Source organism: Kogia breviceps, chromosome 4 (genome assembly GCF_026419965.1).
Source record: "Kogia breviceps isolate mKogBre1 chromosome 4, mKogBre1 haplotype 1, whole genome shotgun sequence".
Taxonomy (NCBI): domain Eukaryota; kingdom Metazoa; phylum Chordata; class Mammalia; order Artiodactyla; family Physeteridae; genus Kogia; species Kogia breviceps.
The window spans coordinates 163345347-163369348 of NC_081313.1; the positions used below are offsets into that span (position 1 = coordinate 163345347).

At 37.3% G+C, this 24002-nt stretch overlaps 1 protein-coding gene across 4 annotated transcripts in view; it reads left to right on the forward strand.

The window, feature by feature from the left end:
- The window catches only part of TENM2 (teneurin transmembrane protein 2), a 3844234-nt gene that overhangs the window by 2908305 nt on the left and 911927 nt on the right, over window positions 1-24002 (forward strand). The window lies entirely within an intron of this gene.

Genomic DNA, 24002 nt, shown 5'->3' on the forward strand with positions numbered 1-24002 from the left:
GTAGGATGGACATTTTAACAATATTAAGTCTTTCAGTCCATGAACATGGACTGTCTTGCCATTTATTTGTGTCTTCTTTCATTTTTTTCATCACAATTTTGTAGATTTCAGCATACAAGTCTTTCACCTCCTTGGTTAAGTTTATTCCTAAGTATTTTATTCTTTTCGATGCTACTATAAATGGGATTATTTTATCAATTTCCTTTTCAGATAGATTACTGTTAGTGTGCAGAAACGCAACTGGTTTTTATATGTTGATTTTGTGTCCTACAACTTTACTGAGTTCATTTCTTATTTCCACCTGTTTTTTTTTGTAGAGTCTTTAAGATTTTCTACATATAAGATCTGCAAACAGATCATTTTACTTCTACCTTTTCAATTTGGATGCCTTTATTTCTTTTACTTGCCTAATTGCTCTGGCTAGCACTTGCAGTACTATGTAAAATAGAAGTGGTGAGAGGGCACATTCTTGCTTTGTTCCTAATCTTAGAGGAAAAGCTTTTGCTTTCTCCAAAGAATATATTCAGATGGCCAAGAAGTATACAAAAAAATGCTCAACATCACTAATAGGAAGTGCAGATCAAAATCATAATGAGATATCATCTTGCACTTGTTAAAATGACCACTATGCATAAAAAAAAAGGATAAAAGTGTTGGCAAGGATACAGAGAAGCTGGCACTCTTGTACACTGTTGTTGGGAATGTAAAATGGTGTAGCCTCTATGGAAAACAACATGACATTCCTCAAGTAATTAAAAATGGCAATGCCATATGATGCAGCAATCCCACTTTTGGCTATTTGTTCAAAAGAATGAAAATTGAGATATTGAAAAGATGTATGCAACTCCTGTCACTGTAGCATTATTTGTGATTGAATAGTATAGAAACAATCAAATGTCCATCACTAGATGAATGGATAAAGAAAATATGGTATATACATACAATGTAATATTATTCAGCCATAAAAATTAAGGAAATCCTGCCATATGTGACAATGTGAATAAACCTTAAGAACATTATGGTATGTGCAATAAGCCATTCACAGAAGGACAAATACTTCACAGTTTCACTTACATGAAGTATCTAAAGTAGTAACACTCATGGAATCAGAAAATAGAATGGTGGTTGCCCCCTAGGGGTTGGGGGGCCTGGGGGAAATTGGGAGTTGCTGTTCCATGTATATACCATTTCAGTTATGCAAGATGAGTAAGTTCTAGAGATCTGCTGTACAACATTGTGCTTATAGTTAACAGTAGTGTCCTGTACACTTAAAATTTTGTTAAGAAGGTAGATTTCATGTTATCTGTTCTTACTACAATAAAAAAGAAAAGAAAGGAGAAGAAAAGAAAAAAGAAAAAGATGATGCCAAGGCTTTGACTGGAGGTATGATTTTGTCCCAACTGAAATAGTAAATTCAATCAACTGAAACTGAAGTGGAACAAATTTTGGAGTGGAAAATGGTGAAAGACTGATTGTGGCAGCATTAATAGAGAACAGGGTGATAAGAACTAAAGACCCAAATAGAGACAACAATTTCCATGAGCTCTGCTGCAACTCCAAGGAGGGGAGTTAAGAGAACTCTTTTTTTTTTTTAATAAGAAGGAACTGTATATTTGTGTGATGGGTGAGAGTGATCCAATAGAGAAGAAGAGATCAGTTAATGATAGAGAAGAGAATGGGGTGTCTTTCACAAGTACAGGAGGATGGGAAGTTCACTTAGAGTAAAGAGAGAGGGCAGATTATGGCAGGTGGGTAGACCTCTGGTGGAATTCTGGAGAATTTCTGCACTGATGACTTCTGTTTTCTCAGTGATGTGTGAACTGTGGTCATCAGCTGAGAGAAAGGATGGAGCGGGAGGTGTTAAATTTTAAAGAGAGAAGAGAAATGAGAAGAAATTACTAGTAGAATGAAGATCCTACCATTTACTACTTTTCATGGTCGGATGTGTGTGTGTGTTTGTCCACATTCTACTAACATGCCCAGGCACAAAGTAGGTGGTGTTTGATTCACCTTGGGCTCTGGTTTTCCCAAGCCAGTACCAAACACCATAATGCAATAGAGGGGTAAGTGAGTACAAGGAGTATTTATAATAATCATAATGATTCACCCTGAAAGTTAAGCTAAGTAAGGATGAGAATGAGAATATCCTAGGGTGAGAGATGGTCATAAAATCAATTGATTGGAGGGACACATGGGTGTCAAAAGACTAATGGGGTCAGGGTATGAGAGAGACTGAGCTACGAAAGTAGGCAGTGCTAACAAGAAAGTGGGTTGCATGAAATTGAGATTAAGGAAGGGTTGTTGTTATCAACAATGACAAGATAGGACCATTAGCATGAGTAGCTGAAGCTGGATGGCAGACAAGAAAAGCAGCAAGAGCAGTTCACATACATGGAAGTGAAAGTGTTGGAAGAATCACCTATCTGTGTACTGAAATAGCCACCACTGTAGACAGGAGGAGTACTGAGTGAGTGATAGACAGCCAGTCGTTAAAATTATCCAGAAAGAAGGAGGAATGATGGCAGGAAGGAGATATGGTGTCAGCGAATGAGAGGTAATGTGTGTTTTAATCAAATTGCAAGAGACTCAAAGTTGGGAATATGTACAGAGCATTGAGGGAGCGTGGCCTACCAGTGATGAGGAGCAAGATGCCCCCTTTTCACATCTTCAGTCCTAATGGTTTGAAGGCACAGGGAGGAAAAACTGCCACCTCTTGAGCACAGTCGGGGAGAAGCAGAATCCTAGGAAGAGTAGGATTTCCATTGGAGCACTAACGTGAAATGTGCCTTCGGAGATAATGGTTGAGATGTTTTTCAGTGATAAAGTACATAATAAGGACTTAAAATGGAGAGTGAAGGCAAGGCTTTTGGTGTGTGATAAGGAGAGATGGCTCTCTGGAACCCAATGGAATTTAACCCCTCTTGATGGGATTAGAAGAACTAGGAGGGGGGTGGTTTAATCGTGGTGTGCAGGTTCACTGTTGATCTTGCAGGAATATCCTCAATCTATTTCTCTTATTTAAGGCAGGGGTCACCTGGTGATGCTGGAGAAAACATGGAGTTGTCCCTTAGTATAGAGAAATGGTTGTCCTTGGTTAGGGGGCAGGGGACAGATCCTTTATAATATTTCCTATTCAAGTATAAAGAAGGGAGAATCATTTTCTAATATACTGTAAGAAATCTTGATGACAGGGACATCTTATACATGTTTCTACATTGTCTAGCACATTGCTTATCAGATGAGTCACAAAACTGTGATAGAGAGAATAGGAAAGAAGGCAAGAAAATGAAAAAAGGAAAGAGAAAGGACAATAGAAAGGCAAACTCAAAAGGATGAAAGATTAGGAAATAATCGCTTGGTAAATCGCAATCCACTTTATAAAGCAAAGTATGGAACCCAGGAAAGATAGATTCTGTTGATTAAGAATCTAACTTAGCTTGAGTGTATGTGTGTCCATGGTTTAATGTAAAACTGGAGCTTCTCATTTTGAAGAGGAATAACCCTGTGAGTTAAGAAATCAATGAGCTAGGAGTACAGGAAGTGACAGGAAGATCATTCCATACCTTCTTAAAAATATATGTGTATTGTATAATAGTGTGCAAAATAGTGTTCCTGCTGAAATAGTAGGTTAAGAAAGAGGGATGACTGTACTTTGAAAGCACAGGAATGACAGCTTGATCTTGTATGCCTTTTTTCGCTTTCTGGAAAGATGTATCAAAAAAGTAGGTGCCAAAACATGACTCTGGATCATTTTCTAGGGTCTGTTCAGTGGGCATAATTCTTTTAAAATATCAAAGATTTCTCTCACTATCTCCTCTAGGAAAACTGTGCCTATATCCATGACTGTGACCTTTGTTCAGCTTTCAATCTATTTGTGTAAAAAAAAAAAACCCATCAGATATTATGAAGAAAATGCAAGAACTACATGTACTCTGTGTTGCATGTTAATATTGGTATGACATATTTATGGGAGAGGCTGGAGGGTTCAGGAGAAAAAGGCTGGAGGCCTGGGTTCTTGTCCAAGCTCTGCCAATAACTAGCTGTATGGCTGAGGACAACAGGCCTGATCTCATTAGGTGTCCACAGGTCATGATATGAACACTTTGGGGGCAGGGGAGCATGGATGGCTATTAAGTGCATGGATCTTGGAGTTAGGTAGATAAGGCTTTGAGTCCTAGCTCTGTCCCTTATCAGCTGTAACGACCTTGCCAATGTACCCACTAAGCTCTCTAAACTCTTTTGTCTTCTTCTGTAAAATGGAGACAATGCTTGTACCTCTCCAATATTCTTGTTATTATCAAACGAAATGGGGTGTGTATCAAGCTGTTAGCAAAATGCTGGACGCATGGTAAACAGTCTCTGCATAGTATTCATAATTTTTGTACTACTGTTTTAAAAATAATTTTCTTGATTGCCATATTTAATAAATTTATACTGCTTTTAACATTTATAGATTTATCACATTCAAGGGATGCAACATGATTTCTGCTGTCTTCTTCTTAATCCTTGGCTATCGGTCGGTCCTTGGGCAGAAATGTAAACCCCTGTTCTTGTACTGATCCTGCAGTAAAGGTGATGGGGATTAGATCATTTCCACTTACAGTGTCCATTCCCCTTATCTGCGAACCTGTCATAAGTGGGAGTTCTGCCTTGTGTATCAAAAAGGGATTCTAAAAGATGATTTCATCTGTGCCTTCATTTTGTTCTTCAAGGCAAGGGAGTTAAATATTAATTAAGGAGTCTAATCCAGTAAATGTGAAGATGAAACCATCTCAGACTCACAGAGTTTGTGATAAAAGGAGCTGGGAAGGGTCTGAAGCCAACACTGAGCCAGGATGAGCAGGGCAAGAGATGTGGGATGAGATCGAAATATGCAAGAAGACCAATCACAGTTTACAGTGCAGAAGGCCTTGAACTACAGGAGGACACTGCAGTATTGCTCGTTCCGAATACAAGTCATCAAACATTTATTGAATATCTACTACATTCTTGGAACTCGAAGCACAAAGATACATTTCATGGAATCCTTGCCCTCAAGTAACTCACATCCTAGCAGGAAGAAAGAGACCTAAATGGTGCCAGGAGATAGAATAGCACAGTAATTAAGCACATTTCTCTGAAATGAGATTGTCTGGGTTTAAAGCTCAGTTCTGCCACTTCCTAGCCTTTGGGACATGGAAAATGACCTTCATCTCTTTAAGCCTGAACTTTTTCATTGGTAAAATGGAAGAACCCACCCATGGATGTGTTGTGAAAAGCAAATGAGTAAAATGTTGAAATGGACTTAATGCAATACCTACTATCTAATATAGGCAATAATACATATCATTATAGGCAGTCATGCATTAGTGTTGCACAGTGAAATTTTACACCAAGAAGTTACTGTTTGGGCTGGGCTTTGAAGCTGGAGGAAGATTGTTCCAGGTAAGAAAGAGAATAGATGACGTCTGGAGCTGAGGCTACAACAGAATCCAGAGCTGTGAATACGTTCTTATAGTTGGGGAATAAAGAACAGTCTCATAGTAGAGGAAAGAACAACCTCTCAGGGGTGGTGGTGGCATGTGGAACTGGAAGCGAACAAAGGGAAGACTGGAAAGTTCACTCTGGGCCAGCTTTTGGAAAAGTTAGAATTGCATGGCAAATGCTTTGACTTTACCAAATAAGTAAGTGGGGGCTGCTGAAGGTTATTAACAAAGGAGTGACCTTGATTCGATTTGCGTTCTAGAAAAATTGTTCTAAACATGGAATCTACATTGGGAGAAGGAGGGCTTGGACCAGAAAGAGGCTAAGAGTCTATTATGGTCCCATCTGGGGCAGTGAAAGTGATGGGAAGGGATGAAGGGGAGGGAGGTTTCGGAGGGAGCTTGACAGTGGCTCGCAAATGACTAGCGTGGGCAAGGCTGGGTTGAAAAGGAAAGAGAAGATTCGAGAGGACTGCAGTGAGGATGACTAGGTTAGAAGAAAGTCAGCAAATGAGATAGAGGCAGGGAAGAGGAGAACAAGTTCAGTTTTGGAAAATATTGAGTATAGATTTTCTTGGACTTCTCTGTGAAGCTATTAAGTAAGCACTCGGAAACGCTTTAGTGAAAATAAGGCAGAATGTGAACCTGGGAACAGAGACAAGGAAACTCTCACCCACAAGTTTTAAGTGGGGCCATGTGAGGGGTAGGATGTCTGGGACAGGGCATGTCTAGTGATCAGAACCAAGGACAGGGTCCTAGCAATGCTGATTTTTAAAGGGCAGCCCAAGGAAGATGAATCAGCAAAGTCGATGGAGAAAGGATACTCAGAGAAAAGAGGGGTAAATCTGTCCTCCTTCTGGAAGTAGAGATTACCAAGAAGAGCAAGGTCAATGATGCCAAAGTGTTTAATTAGGATGAAGAATGAGGAGAGAGGCCTTGGGGTCTGACACTGATAACATTTGATGGAGCATTCTGAAGTAAGGCCGTTGCCGATGCTTGATTAAAAATGGCTAATGGAGAGGAGGGTGGAAAGAAAATGAAAGCGGAGAGCAGGCATTACATCCCGTACACCTGTAAGGACCTTGTATTCCCTGTATTAATGTTTTATATACAGTAGATAATTTAACCATGCCTCTCGCTGTGTGTATTTTGTAGTTTTCAACTTAAAGGAGGGACGCTAAATGACAATTTTCATCATATTCTGTCCAAGAGGACCTTGGTCTAGAGCAAAGATACTTAGGGAGAGGGGCAGACGTGTGGAGTGACTCAAATTAGAATTCTAGGAATTATGTTTGCTGAGAATCGTGGATAGTCAGTAACTGTCTCATAACTTATGTGGCATTTGGGTCATTATTATAAAACAAGTCTTTAATTTTTTTTAGAAAGAGAGGGTATAAAATGTTCTGAATAAAGGGCTAACATGCTTAACTGAAAAGTGTAGCTTCTCTGTAAGCTTAATCAGTGAATTTTAATCAAAGCCATTGACCTCTGTTCTGTAGTTATGTGGTTATTCAAAAGTTGCACCAGATTTGGGATGATGGATAAGCTTCTGTGATCCATTTAGAACTAAATCACAAATCTTTTCTTCTAAGAAGACCCCAACTTTCCAGATTTAGGTGTGGGAGTGAATTTTCCTACCAGAACACTAGTCTTCCAAATTTTGACAAATGGCATAAAAATGACTGAAAAATTAGTTTAGCTTTCGTTCTGGTTAGTAATTTAGTTTTGACTGTTTTCAGTTGTAACTTTAGCTTCTTTTTGTCATTTGCCTAGTGGTAGAAGAGAAACTAAGGTGTAGAAGAATAGAACTCTCTAGAGGATGGGTTCTCCTTCCCTCTCCAGAAAATACATAATTGATGGCTCCTCCCTCCTTTCTTCTTTTTTTTCTTTAACAGGACATGCCATTTTTTAAGCTTTTTAATAATCCCTTTAAAATAACACAAGATTGGCACTACCTTTTTTTTTTTTTTTTTTTTTTCAGTAAAAGAAGCTTAGGCTTGAGATTCGGACAGACCTGGGTTAGAATCCCACTTCTGTCATTTGAAAGTTGGGTGGTCAGCCAGTTTCTTAAGTTTTCTGACTTTCTCTTTTGTCATTGGTAAAATAACAAAAGAGAATATAAACACTCATTCTTAAAAGTTCTCGTGGGGATTATGTAAGCTAGTGCCTTGTAGGAGTGTTACAACTTCCCTAGTTCTGTATTCAAACAAGACGTAAAATCATCATCGTGTATAGAAACAATCACCCCTGGAAAATCCTTTAAACTGGCTCTAAAGTAGAGAATGCATGGTTTTGTGCATGCAACCCTATACTGTGATAAGTAGGTATGAAAGTTTAATGCTTATAGTAATACACGTGAATGTGTATCAAGCCTGGATATATTAAGTGTATGGAGACACACATACTGTGAGCGTTAGGGGGAAATGATATGCCTGACATATGAGCAGATTTCATGTCTCCCATCCCTCAGTGTCACCGAAGCATAGGGATACTTTCTTTCTCTCTTCTTTCTCTCTTCTTTCTCCAACACCCACCATCAGATAATTCTCCAGTGTACACAGTGAGCTACCACTATAAGCCAAAGGTATGTCACAGTTCCTAACACATAGTAAACACTCAATAACTAGACATTTCTAGTTTTCATGCCTTTTGTTTTCCTCATAGAATTTTTTTTTTTTCAAATAAAAAGTTGCTCTATAGCTTAAAAAGGATCTAAAGAGCCTCCTTCAGAGCCAGCAGTATCAGCACTTTGAGCCGTATAGTCTTGTTGTCTGATCCACCCTTGGGTGACCATGCTCAGGTGATGCAATGATTCAAGATGATCGAGCTCTGTATGATCTTTGGAGTTAATTTTGGTCTCTCTCTGCAGTCTCCTGAGAGCCTGATAAAAGGAACGTTTCCTTAAAGCTAATACATAGGAAGGCCTAAAAGTTCCACATTTTGCAGCTTTCAGTGGATTTGAGGTAAACCCTTTACAAGAAATGAGGGAGAATGGATTTGGTTACGGTTCTAGTTCCGGTCCTAAAAGAAGATTTATCAGCTTAGACATTGGGTGTATGTGTATGTGTGCGCACGTGCAGGTATGCGTGCTTGATGGGTTTTAGTTTTGGTTAATAAAATTACCTCAGAATAAAATATCCCTGATATTGAGAGAGTAGTACTACAGTATTTGGTTGGTGTCCCACTGCTTTCACAACGATGCTTTCAGGGGATGCCGAACTAAGCTGAAATGTCTGTCACCCTTGATTTTTGGTAGTAAGAAAAAGAACAGTTTAATGGAACCTAAAGACAGAAACATAAATCATTGTTGTTCTTAGCTTACTGATGTTGTGCTAATACATTTGCCATAGGCAAGAAGTAATTCTAAATATTAAACTAACTTTAAACCATTCATTTGAATATCTGAATCTCCTTTCTAATGATCTCACCAACCTAGGTTTTGTCTCTATGTTTCAAAGGTCTTCAATATTTTGCACCCAAAAGTATGTGTCATGGTAGAGAGACACAACAAAAAGTTTCATAAAAATTTTTTAAAGTGAGATTGGAACATTCTAATACCTTGCTTGAGTGCCCCGCTGTTGATTTCTCCTAGGAGTAAAATATACGTGGCCACTGCTTCAGAAAGAACATATTAAAGTTGAAGTATAAGGATTTTTCGATCAAAAGGATAATGATTTTTTAAAATCTTTACTATGTGATAAATTATTCTGAAGTCATTATAAAGATGTACAAACTTCCACTAGGGAATAACACAGAAAGATGGTGGTGACTTTGAAATCAGTATAGACGTTAACACAAACCTCCTTCCATCCTTGGCGGAGGTGGCTTTTATAGCATGATCCCGCTTCTATTTTTTAAAAAGTCATTTTCTTATCATCAAAAGATTTTTTTCTTTTCATTTTTGAGAGAAATGCACAGAAACAGCTATACATATTAAAATGTGTGAAACATGATGCCCTCACCACCAGTTTCCCTCTATTAAAAAAAAAAAAAGTTTCATGGAGAATTATTAAATTATCTCCCTCCTTTACTTACCTCTCATGAAGGAAATGACACCTAACTTTTAAACCAAATTAAATCTCAAAATGGACCATCTGTGCCTCTCGTCTCTAAGCCAAGAGAAAGTTATTAAAATTGAAGATGGAGAGAAGAGAGGGGTAGCAGAGAGAGAGGGGCACCGCAGTGTTTAAGAGGCAGGAGGGGGAGATGAAAGCCTCGGATGCTGGAGAATTTCCTGGTGCATTTCCCTGAGAAGGCACTAATGACGGTGATTTGGGGTTATAAAGAATCACTGACTATCCATCCACATTGGGTAAGATCAGAAGGTCCTATCATTACAGTGAAGGCAGGATTCCTGCAGGCAAATATTATGATTGACTGTCACTTAGGCCTCAGGCAAGGTGAGTTCAAGCTCGTGAAAATGAGAAAGCTCTGGTGGAGCCCCTTCAAGAGAGAGAAACCTTTGAAGGAAGCCCTTTCAACCATTTTTGCCAGCAAGGCCGAAAGCAACTCCTTAGGTAGTTTGTCACAGTTGCTCTTGCAGGAAACTGTGTTTTTCACCACATTCTCCAGTGAAAGCAAACCCAGTACTGCTGACTGTTGAAATCTGTAACAGCGCTCTCTGGGGCTGTTGATTATCTCCATCCACTTTTTGGCGCCCTTGACAAATTGCTCGTGCTTCTCCAAGTTTCTCCTATAACTCATTTTTTAGTAATAGCAACCTTGAGGTGTAATTCACATAGCATACATTCACCCATTTAAAGTATATGATTCTCTGGTTTCTGGTATATTTGCGGAGTTGTGTGACCCTCGGCACAATCAATTTTAGAACATTGTTAGGGCTCCCCAAAGAAACTGAGTACCTTTAAGCAGTCACTCTCTCCTCCCTCCCCCTGAGTCGCCAGCCCTATGCAACCATCAGTCTGTCTTGTCCCTTTGAATTTGTCTATACCGTACATTGCATCTAAATGGAATTATGCAGTGCGTGGTATTTTTGACTAGCTTCTTTCACTTAGCATCATGTTCTCAAAGTTCGCTCGCCTGTGTTAACAGAATCTATCAGTATCATTCCTTATTATTGACAAATAATATTCCATTATATGAATATGCAAATCTGTTTAGCCATTCATCAGTTCATTAACATTTGTGTTATTTCCACTTCGGGGCTGCTCCCATGATTGTTGACTTTGACATCGTGCATGACTTCTGAATGGTATGACGTACCAAGCACAGGCTTTGGAGTTACCTGCATCTGGGCTCAAACCCCAGTTCTGCTGATGATGATTAGCTGTGGACCCATGGTCAAGTTCCATAGCCTTCTGTTGCTTTATTTCCTTGTTTTATACAACGAGGCATCCTGTACCATCCCATTGGCTTGCTGTGAGGATTAAATGAGATAACCATTGAACAATTTTCCATATCTTGACTAGGCAGTCATATAATATGAGCTTTCCCGTGGATATCTTGTATATTTTATAGAAAAATCATCTGGGTAATGCCAGGCCATTACACTCTGTTTTAAATCAAGCAAGTGAAGACTTCAGAGACACCTCCTGGTATTGACAGTGTGCTCCGTGAAAGCCTCAGCAAAGCTCCATGAGAGTTGTTTCTGTTCATCTTTCCCTATCTCAGCCTCACCCTTTAATTCCAGGTGGTAAACCCCACAGACTCTCATCTTAAATGTAGTACCATTTAAAAAAATTAAATCAATGCTGGCAACCTGCCCAAAAGAGGAAGTAGCACGGGTCTTCCCATTTCATAGCATTATCTGTTGAGGAACAGATAACGTCCTAGATTCACTAGGTAATCCAGCATTTCAGAAACCCAAGAACTAAGCCTTTTACGTCTTTAAATTTAAAGTGTTCTTTATCATGTGCTTTTAAAACTTTCTCATTTGAATTTCAACCAGAGAAAAATATGCAGGATACAAATAGGACCCTTTATAGAAGTCTGAGAGCATGCCGAGCGGTTTTTTTTAGTAATTGAGTCAAAGATAGTGGCTCACCAAGTCTTTAAGTAGAAATGCCATACCCAAATAAATGCGTCTAAATGAGGTTGCAAAAAACGAATAGACTCATTTAATTAAACTTTCTTGTAAAGTTTGCTTAAAGTGTGTAGCAATTCACCTTGTCACTTCTCATCCAGGATATTTAATGATGGGTTTGCTTTAGTTTCCGAATCAAAATCAGCTTCTCCCTCTTTACAGCCCGACATTAGGCAGCCTGTGGAAATTGCATTATTCTCCGCATGAATATTCATAGAATTAAGTATTATCGATGGACTTAAAGAGCTCAATTATTTTTTGCAATTGCATGCTTAGTTGCGTATGCTGAAGTGGAATTGATTGAATATTTCAAGGCCTGGTCAAATCCTTGAAATAGAAAATGTGAATGGTTATCAGCAGGAAACCCCCATCCTTACTTTATCAGCTGGATTTTTAAGACAATTACCATCAATATTATTCCTTGATTTATAGTTCACACAATGTCTTAGATTATAATGAGCACAATTTTTTCCTCACAAAACTTTGTGAACAGAAAGTATTTTACAGATGAGGAAACTGTCCTATAAGAAGGATATCTTATCTAAGATCATACAGTAAGTACTGAAGCAAGATTAGAATCTAGACCCTTCTGACTTCTAGTTCATTATTACTTTTTCTGCATCCTATTGTCTCCCTAGGAAAGGAGTTGTTCCTATAGGTTTGAAAGTACCTACCTAGTTTTGGTTTTTATTTCAGCTCCTATATATGTCGTGATATTGTTAGCTTAATTGCTGGGCCACTGAGCCACATGTACATTTGGTATTGAACAGAATATAGCATTTCCTGATGCCAGGGTTAAATGTAATTCTTCATTAATCGTTTAATAAAAAAAGTGTTTGCAATATTAATTTAACATTTAAGGAAAACACACCAGCAATTCATTTGATAAACACTGAATGCAAATAAGCAAGCAAAAGAAATGAGGGTGGGTTAATTCTATACGTATTTGAAATATACCACTTGGTTTGCCCTTGCTTCTGAGATGTTTAAGGTCATCTTCTTTTCTAGGATCATTGTCGCTGTGTTAGAGCATTACTTTTACAGCGGTGGTTGGTGGTGACTGGTTTGTAGAGATATAGGGTACTTGAAAACAGCGGTCCCATTCAAATGTCTATAGCAACCAGGTTGATAATATAGATACATGTGTTTTGCAAGTGGTGGGAACTGCAGAGGGCCAGCACGTGTGTTGAGTTAAAGGAGACATATCTTGCTCTGGTTGGTAGTTGCCACCTTGACATTAGCATGAGATTTTTCTAGATCTTCTGGTTTTCCAAATAAAGACAGAAATCAATTTTTTTTTTTACAGTTGTGAAGTCTCTTAATATTTGAATTTATTAAATCCAGTGAAATCAAATCATTTGTAGGACAAACAAAAGCACAAGCCACAGGTATTGGTCCATGGGCCATTTATTTTCAACTTCCACTGAAATGGACCTTCCTCCTGGAAAGAAAACCCATCCCCATTTAATACTGAGGTACTAAAAGTGGAAAATTCATACAAAGAATCAGACTTAACCAAACCTTCATTTTTTTTTCTGGAGAAACGCTTACATTTCATTGCATCCCCTTAATTCCATTGTGACCCATTGTGATTTCTTGTTATACATAAAGACATCAAATCTAACAAATTTACCTTGAAATCCAAGCACGTAGAAAAAAAAAACTGGAGAAACACAATAGAGAAAATAAATTCATCTCTGCCAAACTACAATCTCTCAAATCCTTTCAACTCTCAAAATCATGGGGAATCTTGGAACTGGAGGAGTTAAGGAGTTGACTTGGAAAAACAAATGCAGTAAATATTGCTCTTTCTCAAGAATATATCTCTATGTATGTGTGTGACATTAGTGTTTGAGCCTGAGTATGAATGAATTCGGGGTCTTTTGATAAGAAGCTTTAGCAGAAGAGTAGTCCTTACTTTCATTGTGTTTCTCAAGGAATGCCCCTACTTCTTGATAACATTTCTGAGGTGCCAGAGATTCAGGTGACAAATGACATTTTTATTCCTGACATGCTACTTTTTATTATATCATTGAGAATAAAGTTCAATAAGTGACTTCTGATAATACTTTACTGCTATCTTTATGAAAGATCGATTCCATTAAGTAGATACATTTCAGTTGCTATTACTTCAAGTGATGCCATAATATACTTGAAATGCAGTCTTTAGTTAATAATAGCAAGCTTATTGAGTGTGTTAGAGATGTGCTGAAGTACTTACTTTGGGGCTAGGTATCAGCCAGAAGTAGTATTTTAGAGCTGTATGCTTTCTGTGTATCTCCCCCAAATCTAATGTATATATAATTAAAAACAAACAAACACGTTTGCAATTATTTTTTAGGGGCTGCTGTCACTTAATGTAATGAAACCATCTCACCGAATAAAAGTTAACAGACGACTCAGAAGTCATTTGGGGAGTATTTTAATGGTCTTGTTCTTCACAAAAATGAACTCAAGCCTCCCTACATAGGAAAAACTTAAGAGATGTCATTTGAAAAGAATCAAGTAGTAAGAATAAGGAACTCAACCAATTTTATTTTTTAAGAGGTTTATTCTTATTATAAGGAAGAATAAATGATTGTATGTGGTGAAAAGAGATGTGTACTCACTAAGACAGGCATTTGTGTCGCTCAATTTTTAGTGCTCAAGAAAAGGAGACAGGAATATTTAAAGAGAACAAAGTGGATAAACGTTCAGAAAAGTTGCAGAAACAGTACAAGAAACTTCCATATCCTGAAGGGGCAATTTCAAAAGCCATTGTGAAATGTTAATAACATAGGGAAGTGTTCACCCATCTATTGTTAAGTTCATAAGCAGTCTAAAGATTGGCATGCTCATTATAGAACCAATTAAGCTTAAAAAACAAAAGATAAACTCACATAGAAAGCAGACCAGAAACATGTGCTCAAAAACATTAACAATGGTGCACACACACAATAGGATTATGGATTGTTTTGTATGTGTTGTTCTATTTGTCTGATTTGTTAAATAATAATATAATTCCTTTATACAGAGAAAACATTTTGTTACGTAAAATTGTATGTATGTTGGTATGTTAGATGTGCTTATGCCATTTTTATTATTCAAGTATTTTCTTAGCTTATTGATAATAAGGGAAATACCAGTTATATGAGTGATCCTTGATGGAATTACTAACAGTGATGGCATTTCATAGCAGAATTTTCTTGTAGTTTTGAAATCCCTCTGCTTTTCTGTTTTTTTTTTTTTGTTTTTTTTTTTTAATTAGAAGAATTAGTTCACAAGGAAAGTATCAGAGAAGAATTTGGGTGTGGGGGGTAGAACCTTGTAATTAATGTTAATTTCATTCCCCTATTAAAAAAGTATAAATTCTGTGCTTTCATTATGATATAACTACATTGTTTTAGCATGCTTTCTCTCTATCATCAGAAAATAAAATTCATACATTTTCAAAATGGAGTATGTAGAAATATTTGTGGATAGCATGAAATCCTTTCAGTGATGATACCAGCAAACGTCTCCAAGATACAATGTCAGATCTGGTTAATCAGTACAGTAAAATATGCTAGAATTAGTCTTGATTAGGAAAATAGCAGTCAAAGCATTCAACTCTTTTCATTTGCTGGGACAGATGGCCTATCTTTATGAAGGGAAATATCCAAAAACAACAACCCACTATCTTATCTTTCAAAATATGGTGCTCAGAATCATCTTGGAAAAGAGCTATTAAAGCCTAATAAGCCATATGCTCAATGAATTGATTTATTCCATTCAGTGGTATAGACGTAAAACTCTTCTTTGCAATGTCTTTATTATACCTACATTCCCTGCAACTCAATTTTTAAAATTAGCAAAGCTTCCAAATAACAAGTAAATTGTTGTAGAGGCGCAGCTTTTGTGTTGAAAAAGGGGGGGTGGTAAATTAAATGCATTTAAGTGAACAGTCTCTGATTTGCCAGAGATTCTCCCTATAGAGTTGACAGTGTGTTTGAAGATCAGATAAACTGACAGCTTCCTTAGTATACATAAAGCAGGCTTAAAATTATTCCAGAAAGAATCCCTAAGGATGAATACAGCTTCCCTGTCATTCTTTATTTAAGTTAGAGGTTGACTGGGGGCTCAGAAGGAACTAACAATGTTTCTGGGTCCTTAAACAAGAAAGTTCACTTAATTTTTAATTTTATGTATTTTAAAGTATACTTCAGTGCATTGTATTTAGTGCTGTAAAGAATGCTGTGTCAAAATAGGCAACTACATGTATGATTGAATGGAAACTGGACCTGTAAACCTCCCGCCACATCCAAATGATCCAATATCTGAAACCAAACATTGGATAGGCATTCCTTTGTTTTAAATACTGTATTCCCTAGAAAAAAAATTTTAAGTGTAAATTCCATGAACAGAGGAACTTATTTAGTCAATTTAGGGAAGCAGTGTTATGAGATCAAAGAGTATGAGCCTTGTAACTGAGATGGGTTCCAAACGTGAGTCCACCATTTGCTTCACTGTGTGATGTTGGGCCAGTTACTTAAACTCTCTGAAGCTAAGAGAGTAGAAGAGAGCATGGTGATATAAGTAATCAAAACTAAAGTAAATTTTAAAAATAAATTATACCTCATTTTTATATATAGATATGTATACTTATATAACTGTGGCTATTTTTTGATCATCTGGGGAATTCAATTTAAAATTGGTAGATCAGGGCTTCCCTGGTGGCGCAGTGGTTGAGAGCCCGCCTGCCGATGCAGGGGACACGGGTTCGTGCCCCGGTCCGGGAAGATCCCACATGCCGCGGAGCGGCTGGGCCCGTGAGCCTTGGCCGCTGAGCGTGTGCGTCCAGAGCCTGTGCTCCGCAACGGGAGAGGCCACAGCAGTGAGAGGCCCGCATACCACAAAAGAAAAAAAAAAAAAATTGGTAGATCAGTTACTAATTCCTTTGCCCCTAGAGACACACACTATTTGAGAAAATGTGTCTTTTACTTTTAATTGTGTAACACAAACAGAATTCTAATCTTTCTGGGACATATTGAGTCTTTAACTGAAATAGATGGAGTATCAGTCCAGAGGCAAGACCAAGAACCTGATCTAAATTCTCAGTTTTCAAAAGCTCTATGTGTTATCCCATTGTGTGTGTGTGTGTGTGTGTGTGTGTGTGTGTGTGTGTGTGTGTGTGTGTGTTTCTGTGTGTGTCTGTGTGTGTGTGTATGTGTGGTAATGAGAGGCAATTGAATGACTTAAAATTTAGCTTAAAATTAGCTTAAAATTTCTCCACGGGATTCCAGGAGATTTGAAGAAGTCTTTCAAAATGATAAAATAATCTAGAATACATTCATGGCCGTCACTATTAGTCTGCTAAACCACCTTAGCAAAACTCACTTTTGGTAAAGCATAATCCTCATTGTGCAGAATACACCTGAAACCATAAGGGGTTAATTTTTTCATCTCTCAGTTATTAAGTGCTCTATTACACTATATATTTATAATATCACGTTCATGTCTAAATGCATCTGTTTTGACTAAATTATTGCCGATCAAACCACATATGTGTGTGGAAAGGGACAGAATATAGAAATACAAATGCCAGAAAAACATTGGCTACTTAAATGTGAGTATTTTCATTAACAGACATTATCAGGGGCTTCCCTGGCAGTCCACTGGTTGAGACTTTGCCTTCCAATGTAGGGGGTGAGGGTTCAATCAAGGGTCAGGGAGCTAAGATCCCATCTGCCTCGATGCCAAAAAACTGGCACATAAAACAAAAGCAATATTGTAACAAATTCAGTAAAGACTTTAAAATGTGTCCACATCAGAAAAACAATCTTAAAAAAAAAAAGACATTATCAGAAGGCTGACCAAGATATGTGTTGTGGGTGCTTGTTTGGTACATAAATCTCCAGTTACCAAATCCAGTGTAGGGGCATTTGAAGTTTCACCCAGAAGCTATATTGAAACGTCATTTAGCTTTAACAGGTGACTGGACTCTCTCCAGTTCAGTGAACTTCTAGAATCTCCAAGTGTTTTCAGCAATAGTTCTCAAAGTACAGTCCCCAGGCCAGCAGCCTCAGGTTAGTCACCAGGAAACGTGTTAGATATGCAGATTCTCAGACGCCACCACAGACATCCAGAATCCATCTGCAATCTGTGTGTCAACAAGCTTGTCAGAGGATTCTGACGCCCACTCAGGTCTGAGAACCACTGATGTAATGTCAGTCTTGTGAACCAAATGCCAACTTTGCAAATAAAATGGGTTCTTTTCTTTTTTAAAAAGTATTTCATTCATTACTGAAAGACAGTCCAATTTCTCTCTCTCAGTAATCTGTCAATTGTTTTTCCCCCCCACAGATACCCTTTCAGTAAGAAAAATGATTGCCTAGTGACTTGTTACCACTTGTATTTGTGGGTAATGCCAAACTTTTTTGTCATAATGAGATTGTCTCTTATCAATCTTGGAAGCAGTGAAAGAAAATATGGAATATTTTAAACTATGTTTCTCCCTTGAATCAGAAATCAAGGAAATACTCTACCAGGGAACATAGAAAGGTTGGGCAGTTCGCACTTCCCAGTGGTTTGAAAAAAAATGGTGGCTGTTACATTTCTGCTAAATCAAAATTGATCTAACTTTTGGCCCAGCCTGGCATAATTCCCTTTGAAATGTTTTGTCACGTCTGTCAGTTTAGTCATAGTTTAAGATGTTGCATGTTTAACTTAGAGAGATGAGTGCAGAGTCTGAAAATATGTCATCTAAAGAAAAAAAAAGTGACTTCAGTTTATGACAAAAATATAGTAAAGGGACTTAACTAGGCATGTTTAGAGAACATGAGTATTTGAAACCCTGCCATGTGTTCATCTCCTGGAATAGAACTAAAGATTAAAAATTTTTAGTGGACTTATATCTGTAATTTAACATCGTTTATGTAAAAAACTTTTATTATTGTATCTAATTTTGTACCATTTGGGCATCTTTTTTTAAAAAGGCTTTATCTGTTTTTTAAAATTTTACTGGTTCTGATGATCATTATAAATTCAATTCTATCAGTTTTTTTGCATAAATCAGAAGTTCTGTTAGAGGAATAATCTATTCCAGTGTTATAACCCAGTTTATTGTTTCAAGGAGGTGATGTTGGGATCCATCATTATTTTTAATCTCTGAAATAATATATAGGTCTCATATTGAGTAAAATATAACTCTCTGTCTCTCTTAATGAGGCTACTCCTTTTTTAATTTTAGTTTACTGAAGTATAGATGATTTACAATATTGTGTTAATTTCTGCTGTACAGCAAACTGATTCAGTTTTATGTATATGTACATTCTTTTTCATATTATTTTCCATTGTGGTTTATCCCAGGATACTGAATATAGTTCCCTGTGCTATATAGTAGAACCTTGTTGTTTATCCATTCTAATATATAGTACTTTGCATCTGCTAATCCCAAACTCCCAATCCATCCCTCCCCCACCCCCTCCCGCTCTCTGTTTGTGAGTCCGTTTCATATATATTTTCATCTGTGTCGTATTTTAGATTCCACATATAAATGATATCACATGGTATCTGTCTCTTTTTGACTTACTTAATTGGATCATCTCTAGGTCCATCCATGTTTCTGCAAGGGGCATTATTTCATTCTTTTTTATGGCTGAGTCATATTCCATCATATATATACACACACACACACAGACACACACACCACATCTTCTTTATCCATTTATCTGTCAGTGGACATTTAGTTTGTTTCAGTGTCTTGGCTATTGTGAATAGTGTTGCTATGAACATAGGGGTACATGTATCTTTTCAAATTATACTTTTGTCTGGGTAATGTGAGGCCACTCCTTTTACATTTAGCCCAAGCGAGGCCATGTTTGTCAGACTCAGTCACCACAGTGAGCACTGTGAACTTGTAAGGGGTCAGGGCCCATGTCAGTGAGAGTACTAATGGAAAAGATTGCTGATTTGTGGCACCTCCTGCTGCATTATTATCCGTGCCGATGAGGCTGGTTGCCATGAATTGTCTAATTTGAATTTTCTGAACCATGCGTTTCATGCTCACAGACCTCAGGTATTTATCCAAACACATCGTAAGTTTACCTCCCTCAAATATCCAGTGATCCATCCGTTGCCTTCAGAGCAGAGCAATAAAAATCAAGTCAGACCCTGTGCCTTACGTATGGAACCCGTGTGATTTACAGCCAGGCTGAGTATAAAATCATAAAACTTTCAGTACGTGGTTAATATATAACCATCAAAATAACAGAGTGCAATTCTAAATTTATGAGGCTGAACTTAACACTGAATATCAAATAAGAATTACATTGATCTCTGTAGTGGATGACTTAAAAACACATTAGGTGGCATAACTGCAAGACAGTACATTGATTTAAGCATAAAATGCATAGCATGCAATACTTTACCACCTAACATTTCTCAATAATGAACAAAGCTGTTGCATATTGATGAAAGGAAAATTATTTGTTTTATTATATTAAGTGCTCATGAAGAGTCCTTGCATTTAGGCTGGGCAAACATGATTTGAATCACACTTAGCAAAGGGTGACATTGGATGGACATTTTACTGAATTTACATTTGTTTCTCAAACTAGCTATACAGAACCATGATCTTGACAGTTTTCTCACTTTTTAAAAAATCTTTATTGGAGTATAATTGCTTTACAATGGTGTGTTCACTTTTTTTTTTAACAAAGAGGAAAGATTCAGACAAGATAGGTACTGACTTTTCATAAAAACACATTTTGCTGTAAATTTTCTGAAACTAATAGAAGCAATTCCACAAGGAGTTATTTTTGGGTTTTTTTTTTGTGGTACGCGGGCCTCTCACTGTCGTGGCCTCTCCCGTTGCGGAGCACAGGCTCCGGACACGTAGGCTCAGCGGCCATGGCTCACGGGCCCAGCCGCTCCGCGGCATGTGGGATCCTCCCGGACCGGGGCACGAACCCGTGACCCCTGCATCGGCAGGCAGATTCTCAACCACTGCGCCACCAGGGAAGCCCCCACAAGGAGTTTTAAGGTCAGTATCTCTAAATGCATGAGTCTATCTTGTAAACTTATCATCATCTTCAGAAACTCTAAAAGCCTCTTTAAAAAGAGAAATAATAATCTTATGATAAATACAAGTTTTATAAAAACCTTTGCAGAAGAATCTTTTTTAAATTTTTACATTTATTTTTTATTGAAGTATATTTGATTTATAATGTGTTAGTTTTAGATGTATGACAAAGTGATTCAGTTTTTATATAGATGTCTATATATATATATATTTATATATACATATACATATTCTTTTTCAGATTCTTTTCCCATATAGATTATTACAAAATATTGAGTAGAAGTCCCTGTGCTGTAGAGTAGGTCCTTGTTGATTATCTATTTTATATATAGTAGTATGTACTTGTTACTCCCAAATTCCCAGTTTATCCCTCCCCCTCCTACCTTTCCCCTTTGGTAACCATAACTTAGTTTTCTTTGTTTTTTGTTACCTTTATTTCGTTAATTTAATTTTTTAAACATCTTTATTGCAGTATAATTGCTTTACAGTGGTGTGTTAGTTTCTGCTTTATAACAAAGTGAATCAGCTATACATTCACATATATCCCCATAGCTCCTCCCTCTTGTGTCTCTGTCCCACCCTCCCTATCCCACCCCTCTAGGTGGTCACAAAGCACCAAGTTGATATCCCTGTGCTATTTGGCTGCTTCCCACTAGCTATCTCTTTTACGTTTGGTAGTGTATATATGTCCATGCCACTCTCTCACTTCATCCCAACTTACCCTTCCCCCTCCCCATGTCCTCAAGTCCATTCTCTACGTCTGTGTCTTTATTCCTGTCCTACCCTTAGGTTCTTCATATCCTTTTTTTTTTTTTTTTTTTTTAGATTCCATATATATGTGTTAGCATATGGTATTTGTTTTTCTCTTTCTGACTTACTTCACTCTGTATGAGAGACTCTAGTTCCATCCACCCCACTACAAATAACTCAATTTCATTTCTTTTTATGGCTGAGTAGTATTCCATTGTATATATGTGCTACATGTTCTTTATACATTCACCTGTCGATGGACATCTAGGTTACTTCCATATCCTGGCTGTTGTAAATAGAGCTGCAATGAACAATGTGGTAATATGACTCTTTTTGAATTATGGTTTCCTCGGGTATATGCCCTGTAGTGGATTGCTGGGTTGTATGGTAGTTCTATTTTTAGTTTTTTTAAGAAACCTCCATACTGTTCTCCACTGATGGTGGCTGTATCAATTTACATTCCCACCAATAGTGCAAGAGGGTTCCTTTTTCTCCACAGCCTCTCCAGCATTTATTGTTTCTAGATTTTTTTTGATGATAGCCATTGACTGGTGTGAGGTGATGCCTCATGTAGTTTTGATTTGCATTTCTCTAAGGATCAGTGATGTTGAGCATCCTTTCATGCATTTGTTGGCAATCTGTATATCTTCTCTGGAGAAATGTCTATTTAGTTCTTCTGCCCATTTTTGGATTGAGTTGTTTGTCTTTTTGATATTGAGCTGCATGAGCTGCTTGTAAATTTTGGAGATTAATCCTTTGTCAGTTGCTTCATTTGCAAATATTTTCTCCCATCTGAGGGTTGTCTTTTGGTCTCGTTTATGGTTTGCTTTGCTGTGCAAAAACTTTTAAGTTTCATTAGGTCCCATTTGTTTATTTTTGTTTTTATTTCCATTTCTCTAGGAGGTGGGTCAGAAAGGATCTTGCTGTGATTTATGTCATGGAGTGTTCTGCCTATGTTTTCCTCTAAGAGTTTTATAGTGTCTGGCCTTACATTTAGGTCTTTAATCCATTTTGAGTTTACTTTTGTGTATAGTATTAGGGAGTGTTCTAATTTCATTCTTTTACATGTAGCTGTCCAGTTTTCCCAGTGCCACTTATTGAAGAGGCTGTCTTTTCTCCATTGTATATTCTTGCCCCCTTTATCAAAGATAAGGTGACCATATGTTCGTGAGTTTATCTCTGGGCTTTCTCTCCTGTTCCATTGATCTATATTTCTGTTTCTTTGCCAGTACCATACTGTCTTGATTACTGTAGCTTTGTAATATAGTCTGAAGTTCAGGAGCCTGATTCCTCCAGCTCCGTTTTTCCTTCTCAAGATTGCTTTGGCTATTCGGGGTCTTTTGTGTTTCCATACAAATTGTGAATTTTTTTTCTTTTACTTAGGTGAAAAATGCTATTGGCAGTTTGATAGGGATTGCATTGAATCTGTAGATTGCTTTGGGTAGTAGAGTCATTTTCACAATGTTGATTCTTCCAATCCAAGAACATGGTATATCTCTCCATCTATTTGTATCATCTTTAATTTCTTTCATCAGTGTCTTACACTTTTCTGCCTACAGTTCTTTTGTCTCCTTAGGTAGGTTTATTCCTAGGTATCTTAATCTTTTTGTTGCAGTGGTAAATGGTAGTGTTTCCTTAATTTCTCTTTCAGATTTTTCATCACTAGTGTATAGGAATGCCAGAGATTTCTGTGCATTAATTTTGTATCCTGCTACTTTACCAGATTCACTGATTAGCTCTAGTAGTTTTCTGGTAGCATCTTTAGGATTCTCTATGTATAGTATCATCTCATCTGCAAACAGTGACAGCTTGACTTCTTTTCTGATTTGGATTCTTTTATTTCTTTTTCTTCTCTGATTGTTGTGGCTAAAACTTCCAAAACTATGTTGAATAACAGTGGTGAGAGTGGACAACCTTGTCTTGTTCCTGATCTTAATGGAAAAGGTTTCAGTTTTTCACCATTGAGAATGATGTTGGTTGTGGGTTTATCATAATGGCCTTTATTATGTTGAGGTAAGTTCCCTCTATGCCTACTTTCTGGAGTGTTTTTTATCATAAATGTTGTTAAATTTTGTCAAAAGCTTTTTCTGCATCTATTGAGATGATCATATGGTTTTCCTCCTTCAATTTGTTAATATCACATTGATTGATTTGCATATATTGAAGAATCCTTGCATTCCTGCGATACACCCCCCTTGATCATGGTGTATGATCCTTGTAATGTGCTGTTGGATTCTCTTTGCTACTATTTTGTTGAGGATTTTTCATCTATATTCATGAGTGATATTGGTCTGTAATTTTCTTTTTATGTAGTATCTTTGTTTGGTTTTGGTATCAGGGTGATGGTGGCCTCATAGAATGAGTTTGGGAGTGTTCCTCTGCAATTGAGAAGGATGGGTGTTAGTTCTTCTCTAAATGTTTGATCGAATTCAGCTGTGAAGCCATCTGGTCCTGGACTTTTGTTTGTTGGAAGATTTTTAATCACAGTTTCATTTTCATTACTTGTGACTGGTCTGTTCATATTTTCTATATCTTTCTGGTTCAGTCTTGGAAGGTTATACCTTTCTAAGAATTTGTCCACTTTTTCCAGGTTGTTCATTTTATTGACATATAGTTGTTTGTAGTAATCTCTCATGATCCTTTGTATTTCTGCAGTGTCAGTTGTTACTTTTCCATTTTCATTTCTAATTCTGTTGATTTCAGTCTT